Here is a 6,432-nt window from a genome sequence, read left to right on the forward strand (position 1 = left end):
TAGGTGTACGTGGCTGGCGCCCTAGCCGGTTGAGCCATAGGCGCCGAGCCCATTATCCTTTTTTCTACATCCTAACAATAGAGATTTTGATTGCATTTCCCTGATGATTAGCAACGTTGATTGTTTTTTCATATACCTATGGGCTACCTGTATGTCTCCTTTGGGGAAATGACTAATTCAGGTCTTTGCCCATTTGTTAATCAGGTTTTTGTTTTGCACTTGACTTATATGAGTTCCTTTTACATTTTGGATATTAACACTTTTTCAGATATATGGTTTGCAAATGTTTTCTAGCAAAAGTCATTTCTAAAAATAAGCTCCAAATAAAAAGTCACCCAGACACATGTTCCACATTACAGGTATGGATTTGTAATAGACTTGTGTAGGTTGTTTTCTTTGCTGTGCAAAAGCTTTTTTGTTTGCTGTAGTCTGGTTTTTGCATTTGTTATCTGTGCTTTCTGCATATTATCCCAAAAATCAAGACCAATGTCAAGGAAGTTTTTTCCATATTTTAAGCTAGGCATTTTATAATTTCAGGTCTTAACATTTAAGCCTTTACTCCATTTTGGGTTAATTTTCCCCATATGCCAGAGGTGGCAGGTTCAAACCCAGCCCTGGCCAAAAACTGCAAAATAACAAAAAACAAAAACAAAAACCTCACTCTGTTTTGTCTATTAAATTGCTTGCAATTCTCATCATCCATCAGGTAAGTTATAATGGTTTATAAAATGACATTGAAATCTTTTCAGCAGCAAATTTCATGAGAAAGCAATTTCCATTGACAAACCAAAACCCAATTTTCCATAGAAAACCAGCATAACTCATATAGAAATTATTGTAACTATTTTTCTTTAGTTTTTTTCCCCCATCCAATTGGCAAAAATAGGAAAAAAAAAGGAAATGTTGATACACTACCTATTTAAAATTGACAATCATTATTCTATGAAATAGGAATGACCAACTTAAGTATGGTATCAGATCTTGAGAAGTCGAATGGGTCCAGGCACTCCAACCAGCACAAACTGTGGTCAGGCTGCCATTTTTGTTTGTAGTGAGATGTTGGCCAAACCTTGGTTTCTACCACAACAGCCTATGAAATAAGATGAGCTGTCTTACTCCATGTTGTCACTGCTTTGACCTCACTTTTTACCAGTTCCCATGGAACACCTTCCCAAACACCACACCCGTATTGTCCATAGACAAGTTCTTGATTTTTGGTTTCCGATTCAGATTATTTTTGCGTGTGAGTAGTAAAAGAAGCCATGATCAATATACAATAACAGCAACACAAATTTAAATAGAATGCTGAGGTTTTTCTAGAAAATGTTCCTGTCATTTAACTTCTAGTCAACTCATTTAAAATTTTTACAGACAGGAGTTCCGATTTCTAACAAGGCTTTTTGGGTTGTTCACCTATACAAGCAATACATATATAAATGTTTTTCCAAAGAGAAAAGTAGAGGGGACACAAAAAAGTGGGGACAAAAGCATTTTACAAGATCTAAAAATAGAGATGTTTTTTATCTCTCTTCCTCTCTCAGACACACAAACACTGTCTTTATGCCATTTAACACATTTTTATACCATTTGTTATAGAATTAATTCTCTTGCCATGTCTGCCGTGTGAGGACACAGAAGACAGAGTCCATGAGCCAGGCAGTGGACCATCACCAGATCTTGTATCTGCTGGCACCTTGATCTTGGACTTCCCAGCCTCCAGAACTGTGAGCTACCTAGTCTATGGTATTTTTATTATAGCAGCCCGAACAAACTAAGATACCACTTATATCTGCTAGCCCAAAATATTAAAATTAAGATTTAAACCATACTTAACAAAAGTTGGATATGAGCTTGGCACCCGTGGCAGAGTGGTTACGGCGTCAGCCACAAACACCGAGGCTGGCAGGTTCAAAATCAGCCCAGGCCTACTAAACAACAATGACAACTGCAACAAAAAATAACTGGGTGTTGTGGCGTGCACCTGTAGTCCCAGCTACTTGGGAGGCTGAGGCAAGAGAATCGCTTAAGCCCAAGGGTTTGAGGTGGCTGTGAGCTGTGATGCCACATCACTCTACCCAGGACGACAGCTTAAGACTGTCAAAAAAAAAAAAAGTTGAATATGAGGGATCTTGGTGATAATTTTTAAAAATAATTTATAACTTCATAAAAAGATACATTATAATAGGTTATTTTATTAATTATAATACTTTTATTTGTAATCTGTAACCTTTTATTTCTATTACCAAGATAGAATTTTATCCTCCAGTTTACAAAAGAGAAAGCACATCCACAGTGGCTTTTATCTTGCTCAAGATCACTGATGAGTGGGGTCAGCCTGAGACCACAGTGTGAGTCTCTGGGCTCCTACTCTTAAGTTCTCTCCACTCTATCACGTTTCACTTCAAAGAGCCGTGTTCTGTCCTTCAAATAGCACTTTGTTCTGTATCAAATTACTTGATTTCTCAAAAACTTCATGACTGCAGGAACAAAAAGACAGAAGAAAAATAGCAAATTAGCCTCCTGTTTTATGTTGTCCTTATTAGTCCCATTTCCATAATTCCTACCTGGAAAATATAACTCTATGTACTGGATGCTTGCTGAACACGAGACACTTGCTGAGCTCATAGCACATGTTTTCTCTTCTAAGGGATTTAGAGTTAAGGGAACTGAGGCATGAGTTTAGGGCAGTGGTTCGCAACCTTCCTAAAGCCGTGACCTTTTAAAACAGTTCCTTATGTTGTGGTGACCCCCAACCATAAAATTATTTTCATACACCTGTATTTGTACGGGGTGTATGTGATGGTTTTAGGCAACCCTTGGGAAAGGGTCATTCCACCCTCAAAGGGGCTGCAACCCACAGGTTGAGAACCGCTGGTTTAGGGCATGTCACCATTACATGAAGAAGGACGCGAAGCTCAGAAAACCCAGGAGGCTCATTCAAGATCGCATAGCAAGGAAGTGGCGGAACTAAGGTAGATGCTCTGATTCTGTACTTAACCTTCACTTAACCATTATAAATATATTCTCCCTGAGCAAGAAGCAATTTTTCTAAATTACCATACAGCTGAATACACTTTCAGACCTCGGTGGCCATTTACATAGCTGCTGATAGCCTGAATAATGTGGTGTTAGGTGAGGATCACCCCTGTACCATCAGCGGGGGGCCCCAGGAAACATCCCCCTCAGGATCTGTGGCCCTGTCTCCTTTCAGAGCCCTCTGCCGCCTTCTCATGCTGGCTGGTTCTGTCTTCCTACACTAACTCCATTGCGTCATCCCGACTTTTCTTTTTAATATCCCTTCTTTTCTTCCCCACTGCACTCTTACTATTCCCTCCTCTCCTTTAGTTTCTAATCTCTCCCTATTTTCTTCATTAGTAAAAGGTGTTTCGGTGTAGTAAACACTTTTATATTATCTACTATTTTATGTAACAATTTAATAATAACGTAACAATATTCTTGTTCCCAGTCCTAAGTTTAAAAATGGATGAGTAGATCATATAATGTCTTAAATAAACAAAAAATCCCCACAAAACACTCATTTCTGTGGCCCTTACTTGTCATTATTCTACTACCTTTTGTCCTAAAAAGAAGCCAAGAAAGAAAAAGAAGAAAGAAAGAAAAAAAATTGTTCTTCTTTATGCACTAACATTGGTTGTTAAATTTCAACTTGTCATAAATTAAAGCTACTTTTATATTTAACATAAAAGTTTGAATTTTAATTTAAAACATACATTTTTGATAGTTCCTGAGTTTTTCCTCCTTATTGTTCTACTTTTTTGGGCATGATTTTGTTTGATTAAAGTTCAGCAAAGAGCATCTGATGTCATCTCTGTCTTAGTGCTAGAAGACAGTCTAACACGTCACGTGCATTAAAGGTACTGGCTTTCCCTCCTTCTTGGAGGCTGAGAGGGGCTGTATTTTGATAGAATTTGGAAATGGTGTCAGAATCTAAGGCTTCATTACTATAGCAACAGATAATAATGGAAAAACTAAATGTCAGATACATTGAATGTTGCCATAGTGACAATCAGTTGCTTTACCGAATATGTTTACTATTCCATTCTGGTCAGCGTTTCAAATATGGTCATCACTGATTCCCTTCTGAATGCTCGAAAAGGGAAGAAAATGTTCAAAACCATGTAAGAAAGATAAAAGCCCCTCAGTAAATAAAAGCAGTTTGCTTCACTGTCTATTATTTAATAAGAAACTCACAGAATCCACAAAAAAGGAGTCTAAGGGAATAATAGGAATTCTCATTTCTGTTCTAATAAGTATTCTTCCTGTTTGCAATCAGGGAAATTGAAGCGTGGCATTTAAGGCGTGTCTGTGTTGTCATTTCATGCTATTTCAAGCCATTTTCTCTGAGCTTCTGAAAATAGGGAATTCTGCCATATTGAAATAGAAAATGTTTTATGCTTTAATGCAATGGCGTGGACAGTACATGCCTGCCAGACAGCTGTGCTGGCCCTTGACAGCATCATTAAGGCAGGCAGAAGAGATTCTCTTTCTGACTGTTTTCTTTGCCTTTCAGCAAGCTCACCTTGCTGGCAAAACATTCTCATTATATGCATAGTATATCCCTGCCACACAACCTGCTAGTAACCTTGTTTTTCACCTGTCTCTTCTTCTTCCCATAATTATTTCCAGTAGACTAAACATGGGGAAGACGGGGGTAAGATTTACTCTCACCACTGAAAATGCAGCACCCAGCACAACCCCAGGCACAGCATGGGGCATTATAGACACCAGCTGAGTTCACGAACTTCCAGCAAGTTCCTTGCCTTAGTCTCTCTGAGACTCTACCAAATGACGGAATGATCAGATTCAAGGTAATGTGCATATAGTCAGAAATGGCCCAATGGGTCACTTTTTTCAAAGTGCAGTGTTCTCTAGCTAATGACTGAGATTTTAGGTTCTTTTTGGAACGTGATTTCTCAGAAGTCAAAATGTACTTAATTCTAAAAAGCAAGATGCTAAATAGTTAAGTTGCTGAGTACACCAGGAAAAATATATATAATAAAAACTGTGTCTAGGGTGTAAAAATAATAGTACCACTTCCATACTTTCTCATCTTTTTCATTAAATTATTTTAAATGTTCAAATGAACTTCCATTTCCAATTCTGCATTTTAAGACCTTATCTCCACCAGCCAATAATGATGGTCCTGGCAACAAGAAACTGCGAGGTGCCAGTAAAGTGTTGGCTAATGATTCTTTGATAACAGTCAGGATAATGTCCCTTCAAAGATCTCCATGTCCTGGTTCCCAAAACACATGACTATGTTACTTTCTATATCAAAACAGACTTCGCATGTGTGATTAAGGATCTTCAGATGGGAAATTATCCAGGATTATCTTAGCGAGCCCAGTTTAATGACAAGGGTTCCTATAGGTAACAAAGGGCCGAGAGTAGTAAATGTCAGAGTGACGGCAATGTGAAAAGCCTCCACCAGCCAGTCTAGCTTTGAAAAGGCAGTGAAGGGACCAGGAGAGAAGCCTGAAGAAGTTGGAAGAGGGAAGGAAACTAATTTTAACTCAGTGGCTCCAGTTTTGAAATTCTGACCTCTAGAACTATAAGATAATAAATGCATGTTGTTTTGAGCCCCCAACTTTGTGTTTATTTGTTACAGCAGTAATAGGAAATGAATGCAACTTTCACATCTATTAAGAGAAATGAGTTTTCAAAGAGCGATGGTTCTGAAACACTTGATTTGGCCAACTTCACTTTGAATTAAAAACCCATCGCTCACCCAATACATCTATCCTTACTTTCCAGTGAGCAGAAGAACTTCAGTCTTATTGAAGAGAAACAAAATAATGATTACAATGAGAAACAGCAATTATTAAAAGGACAGCAAATTAAAATTTCACAAATAGGGCCAGGTGTGGTGGCTCGCACCTATAATCCTAGCACTCTGGAAGCCCAAGGTGGGTGGATCCCTTGAGCTCAGGAGTTTGAGATCAGCCTGAGAAAAAGTGAGACCCCCATCTCTAAAAATAGCCAGGCATTGTGGAAGATGACTATAGTCTCAGCTACTTGGGAGGCTAAGGTAAGAGGAGTGCTTGAGCCTAAGAGTTTGAGGTTGCTGTGAGCTGTGCCACCAGGGCACTCTATTAAGGGTAACAAAGTGAGACTCTGCCTCAAAAAAATTATTAATATATGAAATATATATACAATTTCATATATATATGAATTTCAATATATAATATATACATTATATGTTATAACAAATATATAAATTATAATAACAAATATATATATTTCAATAGATATTTTATATATATAATATATGTTATAACAAATATATATATAAATTATAATAACAAATATATGAATGAGTTGACAGCAATCAAAAACTACAGCTAACCAGGTTAAACCAATACAGATGATGTGAGAATAACTATTGTCCCCCTGGGCAATTCGGGGATTCCA

Source organism: Otolemur garnettii, unplaced genomic scaffold (genome assembly GCF_000181295.1).
Source record: "Otolemur garnettii isolate 467f Iridium unplaced genomic scaffold, OtoGar3 scaffold00200, whole genome shotgun sequence".
Classification (NCBI taxonomy): Eukaryota; Metazoa; Chordata; class Mammalia; order Primates; family Galagidae; genus Otolemur; species Otolemur garnettii.